The sequence below is a fragment of the Dipodomys spectabilis genome, unplaced genomic scaffold (genome assembly GCF_019054845.1).
Source record: "Dipodomys spectabilis isolate Male_0828 unplaced genomic scaffold, ASM1905484v1 ptg000023l, whole genome shotgun sequence".
NCBI classification, from domain to species: domain Eukaryota; kingdom Metazoa; phylum Chordata; class Mammalia; order Rodentia; family Heteromyidae; genus Dipodomys; species Dipodomys spectabilis.
In genome coordinates, this window is record NW_024870700.1 from 1,200,515 (window position 1) to 1,219,743 (window position 19,229).

At 43.1% G+C, this 19,229-nt stretch overlaps 1 protein-coding gene across 1 annotated transcript in view; it reads right to left on the reverse strand.

The window, feature by feature from the left end:
* LOC122104197 (transmembrane protein 45B-like) overlaps positions 1–5,014 on the reverse strand; it is a 41,692-nt gene extending 36,678 nt beyond the window's left edge. Inside the window, exon 1 of the mRNA XM_042674919.1 lies at positions 4,977–5,014. The gene's annotated coding sequence lies outside the window, so the exon portion shown is untranslated. The remainder of the gene's footprint in view (positions 1–4,976) is intronic.
* Positions 5,015–19,229: the final 14,215 nt, after the last annotated feature.

Here is a 19,229-nt window from a genome sequence, read left to right on the forward strand (position 1 = left end):
ATGCCTGTGGGTTTGGGTGTGGGGAAAGCATTTTAGACTGATGATCTATTACATAATCCTTTGGAAGAAATTCTATTTTATTTTATTTTGTGCTGATATTGGGGCTTGAATTCAGAGCCTTGTGTTATTGCTCAGCTCTTTTCTCTCAAAGTTGAAGTTTTACCATTTGAGCCACCTCTCACTTTAGTTCTTTGCTGGCAAATTGGAGGTAAGAGTTTTGAGAAAATTCTGCTGGGGCTGGTTTTGAATGGAGATCTTCTGATCTCATCCTACTAAGAGGCGAAAATTATAAGTGTGAGCTACCTGCATCCAGCAGGAATATCTGTATCTGAATACAGGAATAGGAAGGCTATAGCTTGCAGCCACAAACCTCAAACCAATAGAGTAAATAAAACAAGTTACTATATTTTCCAAAAAGAAATGTACTCTTTACCTGATTTATGTTAACTGTAACCCCTCTGTACATCATCTTTATAATAACAAAAATATTTAAAAAGAGCCGGGTGTCGGTGGCTCACGCCTGTAATCCTAGCTACTCAGTAGGCTGAGATCTGAGGATCACCGTTCAAAGCCAGCCCAGGCAGGAAAGTCCATGAGACTCTTATCTCCAATCAAGCACTAGAAAACCGGAAGTGGCACTGTGGCTCAAGCGGGAGAGTGATTGCCTTGAGATGAAGAGCTGAGGGATAGTGCCCAAGCCCTGAGTTCAAGCCCCACGACCGACAAAAAAAAAAAATTAAAAAGAACAACAAAAAAGTCACTATTTGGTGTTACTGGCTCATACTCATAACCATAGATACTCAGGAGTCTGAGATCTAAGGATAGCAGTTCAAAGCTCGACTATGCAGGAAAGTTTATGAGACTCTTATGTTCAATAAACTACCAAAAAGCCAGAAGTAGAGTTGTAGTTCAAGCGGTAGAGCACCAGCCTTGAGCAAAAAAGGTAAGTGACAGTGCCCAGGCTTTGAGTTCAGGCCTCAGTACCATCACAAAAGCAACACCACTCACTGATTTATATGTTTAGGAAATTCTCAAGAGGCCAGATGCCAGAAAGAATAACCTAAGGAGATGTAGGTTTTAACTGCAATTTTTTTTCAAAAAGTAGATTTTAGGCAGAAGCATGGGGTACTTAAAATTTTCTACTACCTAGTTTTCTTCATTGTGGAACATGAAGGGTGGACTTGACCATCTCAAGGCTATTATCAGCTTTGTAATACTTCTGTGATTACACGGAATGAAGATGGGCATGACATGTACCAAACAAAATAGTTCTAAATTTAGGCTCCAAGAGTACAAGTCAGAGAACATAGTACATTAAATATGCAGAAGATGGGCTGGGAAGGTGGCTCAGTGGTAGAGCGCTTGCCTTGCATGCCTGAGGCCCTGGGTTCGATTCCTCAGCACCACATAAGCAAAAAGAAAAAAGCCAGAAGTGGCGCTGTGGCTCAAGTGGTAGAGTGCTAGCCTTGAGCTGAAGAGCTGAGGGACAGCGCCCAGGCCCAGAGTTTAGGCCCCACGACCAGAACCCCCCCCCAAAAAATAATAAATAAATAAATAAATAAATAAATATGCAGAACAATGGGCAAAGTAGTTCTTGAGAGACTGGGCAAAGGATTGAGAGTCCAAGTCCAGCCTGGGCTACTGAGATGCTGTTTCAAAAACAAACAAACAGATGTATATGTGTTCAGGAGAAATAAATCACAATCTTCTATCACAAAATCAAATGAACAAATAAACAACAGTGACAACAACAAAAACACTTAGTGGGTATTAAGCAGTTCTGGAAGAAATTTTGGTTAGACTCGTGTCTCTGCCATTTAATATATGGATAACCCTGAGCCAGGTCCGTAAGACCTCAGTTGCAGTTTTTCATTTGTGTGTGTGTGTGTGTGTGTGTGTGTGTGTGTGTGTGTGTGTGTGTGTGTGTAAAATGGGGCTTGAACTCAGGGCTTCATCCTTTTTGCTCAGCTTTCTCCATTCAAGGCTAACCCTTTACCCCTTGAGCCACAATTTCACTTTCAGATTTTTGCTGGTTAATTGGATTTGTCTGCCCCAGCTATTTTTGAACCACTCAGATCTCAGATCTTAGATCTCAGCCTCCTGAGTAGATAGGATTTCAGGTGTGAGCCACCAGTGGCTGACTTAATTTTGTTCTTGATGAATACAGACAGGACTAATCTCATGTGCCGCAGCATCAATCACTTTGCACTCTAAAAAAACCTATGGGGGGCTAGGAAGGTGGCTCAGTGGTAGAGTCCTTGCCTTGCATGCATGAGGCCCTGGGTTCAATTCCTCAGCACCACATAAGCAAAAAGAAAAAAGCCAGAAGCGGTGCTGTGGCTCAAGTGGTAGAGCGCTAGCCTTGAGTTGAAGAGCTGAGGGACAGCGCCCAGGCCTAGAGTTCAGGCCCCATGACCGGACCCCCCCCCCCCCAAAAAAAAGAAAGAAACCTACTATGCTTTAAGCCAGAAAGATGTGGATAATGGCTTATAGTATCTTAGTCCTGGGAAGAGGCTTTGATATTTTCAGCATAACAGGTAGGTGGCTGATAGACCTTTTGACTTTCTTTCTAGCCTCCAATGACACACCTTATGCCTATTTAATTTTTACACAAAAGGATAGATGAAAGAAACATAATAGCTTTTAAAAATTGTGTATGTGCTGGTAGAGGAGCTTTCTCAAAGGTGGTGCTCTACCACTTAAGTCATGCTTCTAGTCCTGCATTTTGCTTGTTAAGAGATAAAGGTCTTGGAGACTTTTCTGCCTGGACTGGCTTTGTACCTCTGTTCTCCAGATGTGAGCCTCCCAAGAAGCTAGGATTACAGGTGAGAGCCATTGGTGAGGCTCAACAGTTGAGGGTCTTGGGGAAAGGACTAGCTGGTTAAGAGGCTAGAATTGCAGGGTTCTCATGAAGTATGGGGTTTACAAGCTTTGCCTGTGGCCTTTATTCATATTTAGCCCATTCTAATATGGTGAATAACCTAGTGTGTTTATTGGCCACTTTCTAAAAAGCGTAATAGGTTAAGAAATGTTGCCTATGTATGTGCATATTTGTTGATGACACACTGATGATTTCTCTTACAATTCAGAAGTTTTGAAATTTCAAGGACTTTGACGATGACAGTATCTCTACATAAGGTGAAATTGCTTTGACCCATTTTCCATTAGTAAATGTTAGAAAACAATCCTCTCCTATGTCTTCTTCCTTCTTTTCTCCGTGTCCCTGGTCAAATATGTCATGGAGCCATGTGCATACTAGGGGAGACCCCAAATAGAAGAATAACTGATGTCACAGGTAAGATTCCACAGCTTCATCTCTGACATTACAATTAGCCTTTATCAGAAGGGCTAGGGAAGAACTCAGAATATACAGAACTCAAGGACAAGGGCCCAATTCGACCCTAAGTAGAGGTATGTTTCCACTTCCCACAGAAGAGCTGAGAAGGAATGAAAACTCTTTAGAAAAAAGGAACTCACAAGTGTGGCTGCCATAACATTAGAAAGAATAATGTGCAGAGATAACAGGGTCACCTTCCATTACCACAGCCACTCCCCCTTGTAAAACCCAGGGTTCAGATTCTAGAAAGCCTCAATATCAATTCCATGTCTTTCCCACATTTTGACCAACAAAGGATGACCAAATCACTTGGTTATTAAATCAAGAAACTTTCATGACTTAGCTAAGTCTGAAGTGGCCCCAAGCCTATATCTCACAATGATATTGTGGTACAAAAACCAGATGCTGTTGCAGTCAGGTTTAAAATAAACATACTTCAATTCTTATAAACAATAAGCCACACTATTTTCTCTCTCTTTTTTCCCTTCTCCTTTCCTTTCCCTTCTCCTCCCCCTCCTCTCTCCTCTTTTTCCTTTCTTCTTTCCTTCCTCCCGTCCTTCCTTCCTTCCTTCCTTCTTTCTTTCTTTCCTTTCTTCCTTCCTTCCTTCCAAAAAAAATTTTTTTGTGCTGGTAGTGGGGCTTGAACTCAGGGCCTAGGCACTGTCCCATGGCTTTTTCACTCAAGGCTAGAACAATACCATTTGAATCACAACCCAACCCTTCCCTTCCCTTCCCTTCCCGTTTCTTTTCTTTCTCTTCTTTTTGCTTTCTTGTTAATTGGAGATCAGAATCTCATGGACTTTCTTGCCTGAGCTGGCTTCCAACCCTGATCCTCAGATCTCAGCCCTCCTGAGTAACTAGGATTACAGACTTCCATGCCAGGCCATACTACCTTTTTAAAACAAGTGTGTGATTCCGGCAGAAGGCTAGGGCTACCTCAAGCTGGGAGTGGAGCCCCAGGTGGAGCAATAAGGAAGGGTGTGGCACGAAAGAGGATGTTAAGGGCAATGTTCATTTCTGACTTAGGAGAGAGGCCTATCTGAACATTTTAAAGGGATTTGCGTTTCATCAAGCTCTGGGTTCTCGACTGCGCCAAGGCCCATCCATAGCTAACCTCCCATGTCCCTGAGGTTTCTATCTATTAACAAACTATAATGGCTGGGGGAACTTTTTTTTTTTTTAAATCAATCTATTCTCATTCTTAGATACCAAACTTCCTGGTTTGTGTTCTTGGCAGATTGGAGCTAAGAAAGAGGGACAGTCGGGATACAATGTCCACAAGCTACGAGGGAACCCTTGGTGGGATGGGCCTGACTGGCTGGGGGCTCTGAGCCAGGGCTGTGGGTGCTTTGTTTGGAGACAGAGGTGCAAGGGCTCAGGCTGGTTCTCTGAGGGCGATCGCTCCCCAGCTCGGAGAGGGCTCCCAGGCCGGCTTCCGAGGAGCCCAGACCCTACACCCCGGTCTCTAGCTGAGCGCCCCTTCCCATCCCAGCGTCCCACCTCCGTCAGGACCCCTTCCAACCTGAGAGTCCCACTTCATCTGAGTCCCCACCTCGGAGAGTCCTCCTCACCCCCAGATGATGCTCCCTTCCCGGTTCCAGCCCCTTTTCCCAGAGTCCCCTGCCCCCCTGCATCTGACCTGCACCGTGCCTTGGAGGTGTCCGCTGCCAGCACAGCGTCTGGCCAATTTGCAGCTGCGCCCCGCAGAGCAGGTGCCAGAGCTTGCCGCCGGCCCCGCCCCGCCCATCGAGGGCCCTTCCCACCCCTCCCTCCCTGCTCCAGCCAGCCTGCAGAGCCTGCAGTCTCCGGAACTGCACCTGCCTCCATGCTCTTGACCCTTCCTGACCTTTCCTTGGAGATGTCACCTGTCCCTAGGCACTATCTGCTTCGAATGTAGGCTGTTCTGGTGCCATCCAAGTGGACTTTGACCAACTGTAACCTTCAACTATGCAAAGTAATCACAAGGTCTGAGAGGTGGGGATCACTAGGAGCAGTCTCTAAAAATTGCTTACCAAGTCAAACAATCAGGTAAGAACCAGGGAAACAGCCACGGATCATCTGGCAAAGGGGGTTCCTTCCAGTTGGTACACGCAGTACCAATGTCCAACGGTTAGCTTCTATGCTCATATAGTTCATTCATTTATTATTCCATCCACTCACCCACCCAGTCAGCCATCCACCCATCTACCTGACCACCAATCCACTCATCTATTCATCCATCTACCCACCATTCATCCATCCATCTATCCATTCAACGAATCTGCTAGGGGCTTCTCTTACTACAAACTGACCTATGGATGGCCTAGGTGCTCAGGAGGAGTGGCTTTCTTATCTAGAATAGAAATATGATCCAGTTTGGCTGTCAAAGTAGCTTTGCATCTTTGTAGTTATCATCCTGGTTATCTCTGGCTAAGGGATTAGCTTATTCTGTCATCCTGTTTGCGCCTCCTCACCCCCTGGAGGCATTAAAAGAACTAAAAGAATGCTGGAGCTTGGGCTCTCCTCAGATAACTTATGAGAATTGAGTAGAGGGAATGCAGAACTGTTAAAAACTTCTCAGGGCTAGGTGCCCAGTGGCTCAACCTTGTTACTCTGGAGGCTGATATCTGAGGATTGTGGGTCGAAGCTAGCCCAGGTAAGAAAGCCCATGACATGAAAGTCTTATCCCTGATTAACTACCAATAAAGCCAGAAGTAGAGCTGTAGCTCAAGTGGTACAATAAAGCCCATGACATGAGAGTCTTATCCCTGATTAACTACCAATAAAGCCAGAAGTACAGCTGTAGCTCAAGTGGTACAATATTAGCATTATGCACTAAAAGCTCAGGGACAGAGCATAGGCCCTGAGTTCAAGCCCCAGAATTGGCACACACAAGACAAGCTTCTCAGATGATTGGGGAAAGTCAGGGATGAGAACTGTAAGGTCCACGCCTGGATGGTGAGCTGACTCCACCCTCCTCACAGCAAAGTCTCTGCCCAGTACCTGCGTTACCTAGGCAACTGGCACACCTGGTAGATGTCACAGCTGGATTCGATGTGGCCACACCTCCCCCACCTCCCCCAAGGCCTAGCCCAGGGCCAGATGCCCTCTTTCCCAGGTCTTTTCCCAACTGTATGGAGGGCCAACAAGGCCTGGTACCAGCCAGAATGATGAATAAACCTACCCCTTACCTGAATACTACGTGCGTGGTATGGTTCTTATTCAGCAACCTCTTTAAAACCTAACAAGAGTGGAGATCACTAAGATGCCTTCCAGTTCATTCTATTGTTGTAGGTTTCTTGGAGATCATGCTTCATGTATCCAGTTGTAAAGCAAGGCAAACAATGCTCACTAGGCAATACCAAAGGGCTGCTTCTTTAAAAAATAAAAAGATAATTTTATGTTATTGTTAGTATTAGGATGTTGTACAGAGAGGTAACAATTCCATGAGTCAAGTAGTGAGTACAAGTCTTCTTGGACAATGTCACCCTTTCTTCAATGTTGCTTCTTTTGCAGGGGCGTGGTGCGTAATGGCTTGAACTCAGGGCCTAAATTATGTTCCTGAGCTTCTTTTGCTCAAGGTTAGCATTCTACCACTTGAGCCACAGCTCCACTTTTGGCTTTGTCGGTAATTTATTGCAGATAAGAGTCTTACAGACTTTTCTTCCTGGGCTGTCTTCGAATCACCATCCTCAGATCTCAGACTTCTGAGTAGCTGGGATTACAAACAAGAGCCATCGGCACCTGGCTAATGCTGCTTCTTTTGTTCCAATAATCTTACTTTTCTATTCAGTCAGGAAAGGCACTGGAAAGCATGAAACATTAACTTGAAAAGGTCCTTCCTCTGTGCACAGGACCCATGGAGAGGAGAGATGGAAAAGATAATGGCCAGGAGGCTGTGCTGTCAGTTAAAAGGATAGTGGACCATGCATCTAAGGTGCTGGAGTCTGGAGCTTGGAGAACCTTTTAAGTTGATGCACAGAAAGCCCATCGAAAGGATCTGGTAGCCGAGAACTGTCTTGGGTGACAGATACTCAGGGCTCCACCTTACCCTGCATTTCAAAATCCATGGGTGTGAGCCAGTACAGGAACAAGTCTGGCATCTTAGCCTGAAAATGAGATCACCAGCCCTCATTGTCAGCCCAGAAGCTTCCTCCCTCATGGCTTAACACACTCTTTCCCTAGGCAACACCAGGCCCATGTAGTAAAGGCAGCAAACGATCAGTCCTTACCCACCTTTTCCCTGAGAGAGCACCCTGTTAGGATAGCTATGACCATTTAAGGCCGGGAGATCTCCCAAATCCTGGAGGTATAAACGGTCAGCTGAGACAATTGCCAGCACTTCTTCTCACTTCTTATCTGGTGAGATGGAGTCACGCAGGTCCCATTACTGGCAATAAATCTTTCCTTTGTTCTTCCTACCTGGATGTCCATGCTGGTTTTCTGGCTGAGTCTAACACTCCCGCTGATGCTTGTTATAGCATAGAGTTTCAAGTGGAGGATCAAATGGAGCCCTAGATGGCCATAACCCCGAGGAGGCTGTTTGTTTGGTTTGTGTTTCTTGACTCAAGATCTCACTGTGTAGTTCAGGCTGGCCTCAAACTTAACATACCTCAGTCTCTGAAATGCTGGGACACAGCCTTGTCTCACCATACTTGCTTCTGTATGCCTCCTATTTTCCTCATAAGCTAGTGTCATAAAACGTATGACACCTGTTAATTATATGGTTAGTGGAGGATAGAGATGCTTCTTAGTACTAAAAAATCAGAACTGAGAAATTATTTCTGCCTCAGATGGTAATGATTAGTTGTTAGGACAAATGAAATAATAATTTTTGTGCCAATACAGGGGTTTGAATTCAGGGCTTCACATTCTCCATTAGTTTTGTTGTTTTTTGTTCTTTTGTTTTGTTTTTTTTTCTGCTCAAGGCTGACCCTCTACCACTTGAGCCACACCTCCATTTCTGGCTTGGGAGTGGTTAATTAGAGACATTTCTTCCCAGGCTGGCTTTGAACCTTGGTCCACAGAGTACTAGGATTACAATTGTGGGCTACAACCACCCAGCCAAACGTTTTTTTAAAAAAAGTATGTAAAAATACAATTTGGAATATCATGAATACTAGCATTCTCTATGAGTGACAGAAAAGCCCTCCTCACCTTCTGCACATGCTCCTGCCATAATTTTTTGTGTCAGCATTTTCAGGATTTGTTAATAAGGTCAAAGCCAAGGCGGCCATTGCCCATACTCACATGTTGCATTTCCTATGTGAATGCTCCCCAATCTGTCTGCAGCCAGACAAATGTAGATGTGACTATAAGCTAACCTTCCTGAAACCTTTACTATCTTACCATTTTCCTTAGGAAAAAAAATAACAAAAATCCTTAATATTGCCTTTCTACTTTATGCTTTAGCTTCTGCTTATTTCCCAGCCTTCAAATATTCCATGCTATTGTTGTATAGATAATCACAACAGCTATCCATTGAATATTATAATTGACTATATGACATTTAGACCTATCTAAATGTATTCAAAATGCACTAAGGCCTGTGAATGTACTAAAAATACCAAATAAACATTTTTATGATTTAAATTTTTATTTAATAAAAAGGTACAAGTTTGACCATCTTTAATTTAAAAGAACCTAAATAAAAAATCTTCAAGGAAGTCAACAACAGGAAGACAATTAGGAAGTCAATTATAAAATGATACAATTATGCCAGCTAACAAAAGATTATCAAGCTATTTTAGTATAGAAGTAGAACACATGAATGGATAGAAATGGGTTTTCATGTACTCCTTACTCAAACTAAGGGTGTCATTTTAATTTTATTTTTTCTAGTACCAGACCTTGAAATCAGAACCCCATGTTTTCATTTGGCTTGCTTGCTCAATTGTATTCTACTACTTGAGCTATGTCGCCAGTCCAGAATTTTGCTTCTATTTTAGAAATAAAGTTTCACGGATATTTTTTGAACCAAGATTCTCCGAGTCTTAGCCCTTAACCTTTTGAATAGCTAAGATTATAAGCATGGTCCACCAGCTCAAAATGGCACTTATTTATTTGTTTTGAAGTAAGGTAATTGAATCTAAGTGATTTCTTGCAGCCATCCTGGTGCCTCTTGGTGGGTGAAGAATTCTCCACCTATGCTGAAAAGCCTAGAAGTGAGAGAAGCCATTCAGTGAATGCAGATGCCTAGCTTAAAATGAGCCAGGAGAGCTCTAGTTCAGAGAAATTCAGGTGTCATAGCCTTAGGAAAGCTTGGCATATAGAGAATGCTCTAATTCTGCCTTAATTAACTCCCTAAATGGCTTGAATCACCAGCCTCTGAGTAGCCTCTAAGCAGACCCTATATGGAAGGTTATAGCCTATCTTCCTTAGATAGAAAACTTCTGCTGGTACCTGAGTATGTCCATTTAAGGTCTAGCATCTTGTTTTCATGGTGGGAAACAATAAAGCTCCCTCCCCCCATTTCAGGTGATGGGCATACCTGGATCCCTGGAGACAGGGGTGGGTAATTGGCTGATAGGTTCCTGGAACTGTCAATCCAATGTCAGGGACTAGGAATTTCCTGTGACCCCGTCCCCTGCTCTGACCCTATTTAGGCCTGGACAAGCATAGGGGCCATTACGCCATGCCACTTGTGTCTGTGTTCGCGTCCTGTGTCCTATCTCCTGACTCTTCTGTGGTCACCATGGTATCCCACTTCAGCTCTCCATTGGAGCTGCATTGGTTTGTTGATATTGTTTTTGTTCTTTCTTTCCTCTCTGGCCTGTCTCCTAATTGTATTAAGTGTATTTGTGGGCTTCAGGCCTTTGTAACAATTGGCTGCCTGCAGGTTGCTAGTGCTCTAAAACAGATCCCAGGATTTGGTCTTTCAAAATGTGGTTTTCTGAATTCTCACCTTACAGCAGTTTGGTTATTTATTTATTTATTTGTCCATTTATGTATTGACCTATTTATTTATTTATTTACTACTTTCCAGTACCAGGGCTTAAACTCAGGGTCTTATGCTTTTACTCAGCTTTCTTGCATGCATGGTGCTCTACCACTTAAATCATGGCCCCATTTCACCATTTTGCTGGTTGTTTTGGAAATAGAGTCTCATAGACTTTTGTGCCCCAGTTGGCTTTGAACTGAGGTTTTCCAGGTCTCAGTCTCTTGAGCAGCTACAATTACTGTCATGAAACACCAGCGCCCAGTTGAGGGTGGCATTCTAATGGGAAATGATTTACTTTATATATGAGTTATTAGAATAGAATACTTATTCTTTTGGAAGATCTTGGGCACTTCCAGTCTCCCCTTGGTCCATTGTGGTGCTAGCTGGAAACATATTTACACAGCAGTGTTAGTTTTCCCAGGCTCCCTTGTAACTAGTCTAATAGTTTAGTAGCTTAGTCTGCCTGGGCTTAGTCAAATATATATGACTAAGTTCAGGCCACTGAACTGAGACTAGAATAAAACAGGTAACTTCTAGTGGGTGTGGTGAAAGGGAGGGATGTACCAGCTGGCTTCCTACCCCTTTCTCGTGGACTAGAATTCAGACATGATGACTAAGGTGGTAAGCTATCATGGGCCAATGGTTGAACAAGTGGATGAGAAGAGGTCTCAGGTAAAATGCTGAATTTTTTCAAATATGCCCCTTACTGTGTTGAAGCAGATTTATTTCTAGACTGATAGGCTGTTTCAATATATAAGTATGATTGGGTGCCGGTGGCTTACATCTATAATCCTAGCTCCTCATAAGGCTGAGATCTGAGGATTGTGGTTTGAAACCAGCCAGGGCACTCTTATCTTTAATTAGCCATCAACAAGCTGAAAGTGAGGCTATAGGTCAAGAGGACCAATCTTGAGTGAAAAAGGTTAGGGACAGTACCCAGGCCCTAAGTTCAAGCCCTGGTACCAGAACACACAGAGAAAAAGGAGCTAATACAATATATCGCAATAACAGCATGGAAAAAAAAAAGACTGCATGATTATCTCAATTGGAACAAAAAGAAAAGTTGACAAAATCCATCATACTTTCATGATAAGTTTATGGTGAAACTAAGGACTTAACTCAGGGTCATGAGATTCCTAGGTTGGCCCTGGATCTTTTGAGCCACTCCCCTGTCAAGGAGGTTTTTGAATTGCTGATTTAATCTTACTAGTTATAAGTCTTTAGACCTTTACATTCTTCATCATTTAGTTTTGGTAGGTGACATGTTTTTAGGAGTTTTCCCATCTCATCTAGATTACTGTCTTAGTCTGTTTGTGTTGTTACAACAAAACTCCTGAAACTTGGAAGTTAGTAAAGAACAGAAAATTAATTGTTCAGAACACCAAAGGCTCGAAAACTCATGATGTGTTTCAGGTTTTGTGATGTAAAAGATTTCTTCCTTGTTGCTGTGTCCTTCATAGCATGGTAACACTGAGTTCTCACGTAGCAGAAGAGTTGCAAGAGAAGGATTTGTAAAATCCTTTAATATGGGTAGAGTCATCATGACTCAATTACCTTGCAAGGGCCACAGCTCATTATACAGTTGCATACTGAGCATTAAGTTTTCAGGTGAGTTGGATAACCATGTTGACCATCCAGTTTATTAGAGTAAAAGGTATTCACCATGCGGTCTTATTTTTTTTTCATACTTTCTTTTTTTGGGGGGAGAGGTCCGGACGTGGGGCCTGAACTCTGGGCCTGGGTGCTGTCCCTCAGCTCTTCAGCTCAAGGCTAGCACTCTACCACTTGAGCCACAGTGCCACTTCCAGCTTTTTTTTTTCTGCTTATGTGGTGCTGGAATCAAACCCAGGAGGAATCAAACCCAGGGCCTCATGCATGCAAGGCAAGCACTCTACCACTGAGCCACCTTCCCAGCCCTTTCATACTTTCTTATAATTGGTTTTATTTTTATAGACTCAGTAATATCCCTATTCTTATTCTTGTTTTAAAGTTTTCTTCTTCCTCTTCCTCCTCCTCCTCTCCTCCTCCTCCTCCTCCCCTCTTCCTCCTCCTCCTCCTCCTCCTCCTCCTCCTCCTCCTCCTCCTCCTCCTCCTCCTTCTCCTCCTCCTCCTCCTCCTCCTTCTTCTTCTTCTCCTTCTCCTTCTCCTTCTTCTTTTCTTTTGTTGATTGTGGGGCTTGAACTCTGCACCTGGGTGCTGTCCTTGAGCTCTTAAGCTTAAGGCAAGCGCTCTACCACTTGAGCCACAGCACCACTTCTGGTTTTCTGGTGGTTTATTGGAGATAAGAGTCTCATGGACTTTCCTGCCCAGGCTGGCTTTGCACTGTGAACCTCTTAATTAGTCAAAGTTGTGCATTTTCCTTTATTTTATGTGCCCATTTCATTTAGTCTTAGTCTTAGTCCATTTGTGGTGCTGTAACAAAATACCTAAAACTGGGTGATTTATAAAGAACTGGAAGTTATTGCTCATAGACTAGGAAGATGAAAATGGAAGCATTGGTTTGGTTTTCAAAGAATGAAAGCTGAAGTAAAGAGGTCAGGTCTGGCTGGTGCCATATTGGCCACATGGTGAATTATAGATCTGACATCTTGTCTTCATGCTGGGGGAAGGGAGCCCCCCCTTCCCCATTACCTGTCTCCCAGTTAATGGGTGTGCCGGGACCCCTGGAGGCAGTGGCAGGCACTTGGTGCATAGGTTACTGAATCTAGTGACTGGGACTGGGAATTTCCTGAGGATCTGCCCCCTGCACTGACCTATTTAAGCCCGGACCAGCCTAGCCACTGGACTCCATGCCACGTGTGTCTCTGTGGTCATGTCCTGTGTCCTGTCTCCTGGCTGATCTCCAGTCATCATGGAGTTCCAATTCAGCTCTCCATTGGAGCTGAATTGGCTTGTTGGTATTGTTCTTGTTATTTCTTTCCTCGTTAGCATGTTTCTTAGCTGTGTTATGTGTATTTGGAGGCTGCAGGCCTTTGTAACAACTGGCTGCTTGCAGCCTGCTAACTGTATAATAAAGACTCCAATATTGTATATTTCAAAATGTGGCTTCTGGGATGATTCACCTTACAACAGTCTCTCCTTCCTGCCGCCCCCTTGTCAGGTGGCTAGCCTTAAGGTCCCAATGGGAGAACTGGATGATCTCCTTACTTCTTATTTTTAATTTTCATTAGTATAAATTATTTGTATAAAGGTGTTTTATTGTGATATTTACTCACACGCATGTAATTTCAACTGACCAAATTCAATTATGTATTATTTGTTCTTCATACTCTTCCTTCAGTTGTAAGGTCATGAGGGAGCAGAATTTGAGATCCTTAAATCAGGGGGCTCAGAGGAAACAATATCAAGCTGGCTTTCATTTATCTTTTTTTCTTAAAACTTTTTAGATATATTATTACCAAGAATCAGGAAGAACTGGGTGTCGGTGCCTCATGTAACCCTAGTGACTCAGGAGGCTGAGATCTGAGGACTGTGATTTTAAGGCAGTCCAGGCAGGAAAATGAATGAGACTATCTCCAACTAACTACCAAAAAAGCCATAGGTAGAGCTGTGGCTCAAGTGGGAGAACACTAGCCTGGAGCAGAAAAGCTCATGGACAACACCCAGGCCCTGAGTTCAAACCCCAGGACAAGTATACACACCTAAACACACACCTACATGAATCAAGAAGAGGAAATCTGATAGCTCTATAATTTTGAGTTAGTATCTACTGCTAAAAAACTTCAATGAGGGGGCTGGGAAGGTGGCTCAGTGGTAGAGCACTTGCCTTGCATGCATGAGGCCCTGTGTTCGATTCCTCAGCACCACATAAGCAAAAAGAAAAAAGCCGGAAGTGGCGTTGTGGCTCAAGTGGTATTTTGCTAGCCTTGAGCTGAAGAGCTGAGGGACAGCACCCAGGCCCAGAGTTCAGGCCCCACGACCAGACCCCTCCCACCCCCCCCCCCACCAAAAAAAACTTCAATGAGGCAAAAGTTGTGTATCTTGTTAATAATATAGTGAATTTACATGCCCAATCTTCCTCTGTCTCTTCTCCTCAGGAATGGACAGTGGAGAGGATTCTAGTCATAGAACAGGACACAGAATTCTTCATCAACAGTGTTGCTGAACCTCAAAACTAGCTCCTAGAATCTCATCACTTTTTTCCTTATACATATTGATAAGCAGTGTGGCAAACAGCAATTAAAACCATTCAAGTTACCTCACTCAAGAAAGATAAGACAACTTTACAATTTCAATTACAATCAAACTAAATTTCTCAGGAAGCTAGTAAACTATGCATTATAAGAAATCAAGAAGTAAAATTAGACCAGACAGATGATAAATGTGTGCTAAGTAATGTTAAGCCAGCCACACAACAGTAACTTTTCTGAATATATTTTAGCCGAAGGGATTTAAAGTACTCGTATCAGTACTGTTATTGAAGAGGTGGCCACATCAATGGAATAAGAGACAAGGAAATCAGCACAAAGAATCAGTTGAATAAAAAGATGGTTCTGGGGAAAACAAGTTATAAACTCCTCACTAATTTGACCAAAAGAAGGATAGAATAGGCCCAAATTAATAAGATAAGAGAATACCAAGGAAATAAAGAGGATCATGATAGAATACATTTAAAAAAACCCTATACTCAAACTGTAAAACTTAGAAGGAATATGTACATATCTAGCCAGAACTGACCTACTGAAAGTTAACCAAGAGGATATCAACCACTTAAATATACCTATGTAACAGGCAATGACATAGAAGCAGTAATAAAGAATCTCTCAAAGAGAAAATCCCAGGATGAATTCATTGATGAATTCTACCAAACAAGAAAGAAAAAAGAAAAACACTGATAACTCTCTCAAACTCATCCATGAAATAATGCTGAACTCTCTTTTCTTCCTTCCTTCCTTCCTTCCTTCTTTCCTTTTGTCAGTTGTGGGACCTGAACTCTGGGCCTGGCCACTGTCCCTCAGCTGTTCAGCTCAAGGCTAGTGCTCTACCACTTGAGCCACAGCGCCACTTCTGGCTTTTTTCTTTTTACTTATGTGGTGCTGAGGAATCGAACCCAGGGCCTCATGCATGCAAGGCAAGCACTCTACCACTGAGCCACCTTCCCAGCCTCGCTGCTGAACTCTTTCTATGAAACAAATATTACATTTCAAACCTGATGCAATTTGTGTGTGTGTGTGTGTGTGTGTGTGTGTATATTTGTGAGAGAGAAAGACAGACAGACACACAGAAAGACAGAGAGAGAGAGAGAGAGTAAATACTTGTGCTTGAACTCAGGGCCTGGGTGCCCCTTAGCTTTTTTTTGCTCAAGACTAATGTTCTACCACTTGAGCCACAGATCCACTTCTGTGCTTTTGGTGGTTAATTGGAGACTGGAGTCTCATAGACTTTCCTACCCATGCTGGCTTCAAGTCATTATCCTCAGATCTCAGCCTCCTGAGTAGGTAGGATTATAAACATGAGCTACCAGTGCCCATCACAGAAATTCTTAATAAAATATTTGCAAACTAAACTCAATAGCACAATAAATGATCATATACCACAATTGAGTTGGTTTCATCCCAAGGATGCAAGGATGGTTCAACATATGACAACCATATAAACTGGACACAGAACAAAAATCACGTAATCATCTCAGTTGATGCAGAAAAGCCTTTGACAAAATTCAACATCTTTTTATGAGAGACAGAGGCAGAGCAAGTAATTTCAAACTATAGTGCAACTATGTATGAAGACAGTGTAAGGAATATCAGTGAAAGGTATTGATCAGTAAGGGGGATGGAGGGTGGGGAAAGAGAAAGTGGTAGGGCTACTCTGAGAAACCATAGATGTATATCTGATATTCCCCCCCAAAAGACCCCCCCACACACAAAAAACCAAGACAGACAAGAACATAGGCTAGTTTCTGTTGGGAGGGAAGGAAGGGAGAGAGCTAATGAAGAGGGTGAATGAAGATGAATATGGTTGTCATAATTTATTTGCATTCATGAATATAGAAATTGCTTTCAGAAGGGGCAATGGAGTGAGGGAAAGTGGCCTCCCACTTTCCCAGGATATATTATATCATATATTATATGATATGATATATATATATATTATATATATTATATCACCCTTGTACAACTAATATATGATAATAAAAATACATGTGTTGATTTAAAAGAAACCACAGGGCACCAATGAAAAATGCCTGGCTACTCAGGAGTCTGAGATCTGAGGATCTTGTCTTGGATCCAATCCAGGAAGATAAATCTGAGAGAGTGGTAAGAGTGCGAACTGTGAGTGAGAAAGCTGAGGTCCTAAGTTCAAGACTCCCCAGATACTAACAATAAACACAGAAACAAATAAATAGTTTATTTCTCCCTTCAAGTCTATCAGTCTTTGATACATTTATTTTAAAGCTTTTCTGTTAGGTGTATGCATATTTGGGAATTTTTATGTCCTTTGATTAATTATCTCTGTTAATATTCCTTATCAAAAAGTTGACTTTATCCCTAACAAAGCCTCTTCAGCTTCTTTAAATGAGCATTATTTTGAGAGAACTCTCCCCACCATTTTGTTTTGAAACAGCTGTGTCTTTATGTTCTACACTGAGTTTCTCCGGTGGCTCCTGGGCCTCCTGCTTTCATGATCCTGGGTTGCAGGCAGCCGCTACTCACCTCGTGTGTGTATTCTTCTATTGCTCCCATGCTCCCATGATGCAATGCATGTTTCTGGCCCAATGCTGAGGCAGAGCCCACCCAGAGCTACCTTGGGAACAGGAAGACTGAAGACCAGCATGATTAACAGAAAGCTCAGTGTGAGGCCAGCCAAAAGGTAGAGAAGTAGCAGCCAAGGACATAGGAGGAATGTTGGAGAACCTGGCAAAAGGAGCCTTGTGAAGCAATCGAGGACTCAGTGTGTATGGAGAGGATTGAGGGCTGCTACACACCATAGCCACAGTGAAAGGCAGAGAAAGTACAGGACATGAAAAACAACCTGGAAGAGGCTATTGAACCCATGGATCACTCTGAGCAAGCCTATGTCCCTACCCCATGGAGCTGGAGGATGAGGACAACCAGTGCCCAGATGACCTCGGAGGACGTTGACTTTGCTTCTGAACTCCTCTGGCCATGTGGGAGGATGGAGAGGGCATACCTGCTCCATATATCAGCAGGCCTACTATGTGCCAGGTATCCAAGACCTGCTTTCCTGTGGCATTCTCCCTTCTGGGATTTTTGAGACCATCTACCAGATGGACAGAGCTTCTCCATGTCCCATGTGGGCAGACAGCTTGACTCAGAGCTTGGGCACTGTCTCTGAGCTTCTTTCACTCAAAGCAGTAGCTCTACCCCCCCCCCCCCCCCCCCCACTTCTAGCTTTTTGCTGGTTAATTGGAGGTAAGAGTCTCATGGATTTTTCTCCTCAGGCTGTCTTTGAACTGCAAGCCTCAGATGTCAGCCTTCTTCTGGCATCTGGCAAATGTGTTGAACATACTACCAGCGTTTACACACCTTAGTGTGTAATTAGATGCTTGTGGAAGCTTTATTCTATTCCTAACTTCCCCAAACTGCAGGCAATCAAGATACCCTTTAATCATCGAATAGATAAGTAAACATTGACATCTTGAAAATATGATATTATCACTGAAAAAGAAATGAGATCTTGGGCTGGGAATGTGGCTTAGTGGTAGAGTGCTTCCCTCGCATGCTTGAAGCCCTGGACTCGATTCCTCAGCACCACATACACAGAAAAAAATGGAAGTAGCCCTATGGCTCAAGTGTAGAGTGCTAGCCTTGAGAAAACAAGCTCAGGGACAGGCCTTGAGTTCAAGTTCCAGGACTGGTTAAAAAAAAAAAACAAAAACCCCCAAACAAAAATGAGCTCTCAAGCCATGAAGAGATGTAAGGGAAAACTTACTACTAACTGAAAGAAACCAATCTGGAAAGGTCCACACAGAATATGTTCCAATGATATGGCATTCTAGAAAAGACAAACTGTGGCTTCCCCCTCCCCCCAATTTTGTTTTTCTCTAAATTTGAGATATTCAAGGAAACAGAAGACGGGTGGGGAAGCTTCCACAAAAATGACTAAAGGAGAAAGGAAAACAGCTTTGTTAATTACTCACCAAGACAATCAACTGCTTGTTCAATTGCATGGTACTTTGAACAAACAGTTACATTTTCATTAAATTGATGTGAGGGATACAGGCCAGAGAGGAAAACAAGAACAAAGCCAATACAAAACAACAACAAACCAATTCAGCTCCATAGAGACATATGGCATGGTGTATGGCACCTATGCTTGTCTGGGAAGGGGGCAGAGTCACAGGAAATTCCCAGTCCCAGTTACTGAACTGACAGGTCCAGCCAAGTGCCCGCCCATGTCTCCAGGGATCCAGCTATGCTTATCACCTGAATGAGGTATCACCCTCCCCCACCATGACAACAAGATGCCAGACCTTAAATGGACATACTCAGGTACCAGCTTAACTTTTCCATCCAGGGAAGACAGGCCTTAACATTCCATATAGGGTAGGCTGCAAGAAACTACTTAGACTCAGCCTCCTTGCTTCAGTTCAACACTCATCTGTGCAGAACAGTTAATGGCTCCGAAACTTTGGGAATGAGGATTTAGGCGTAAAGACTCCTGACCTGCCAATGTGCCTGTTGAAGCCAGAGGGAATAGACTGCATGGTGGAGGAAGGCAATTATAAATGGCAGCCATGACCACATGATCAGTGGCAGAGAAGAGGCAGGTAATCGTTACCAGTATTTCTTTCTTATTTTACCATAAGTACATTTGCATGTCTGTATCTTTGTTTTCTCTCCTCCTGTTCTCTTATTACATAATGTAAGATGCATTGATTCAATGCCATAGTGTTGACTTCACATCATGGTTTTACATTATGGGATGTCACAGAGAAGGGTAAGCACCACCCAAGGACTTTCCCTCCTTTTCTAGAAAGGGAAGGGTATGATTTCTTGTAGCCACCGAGAC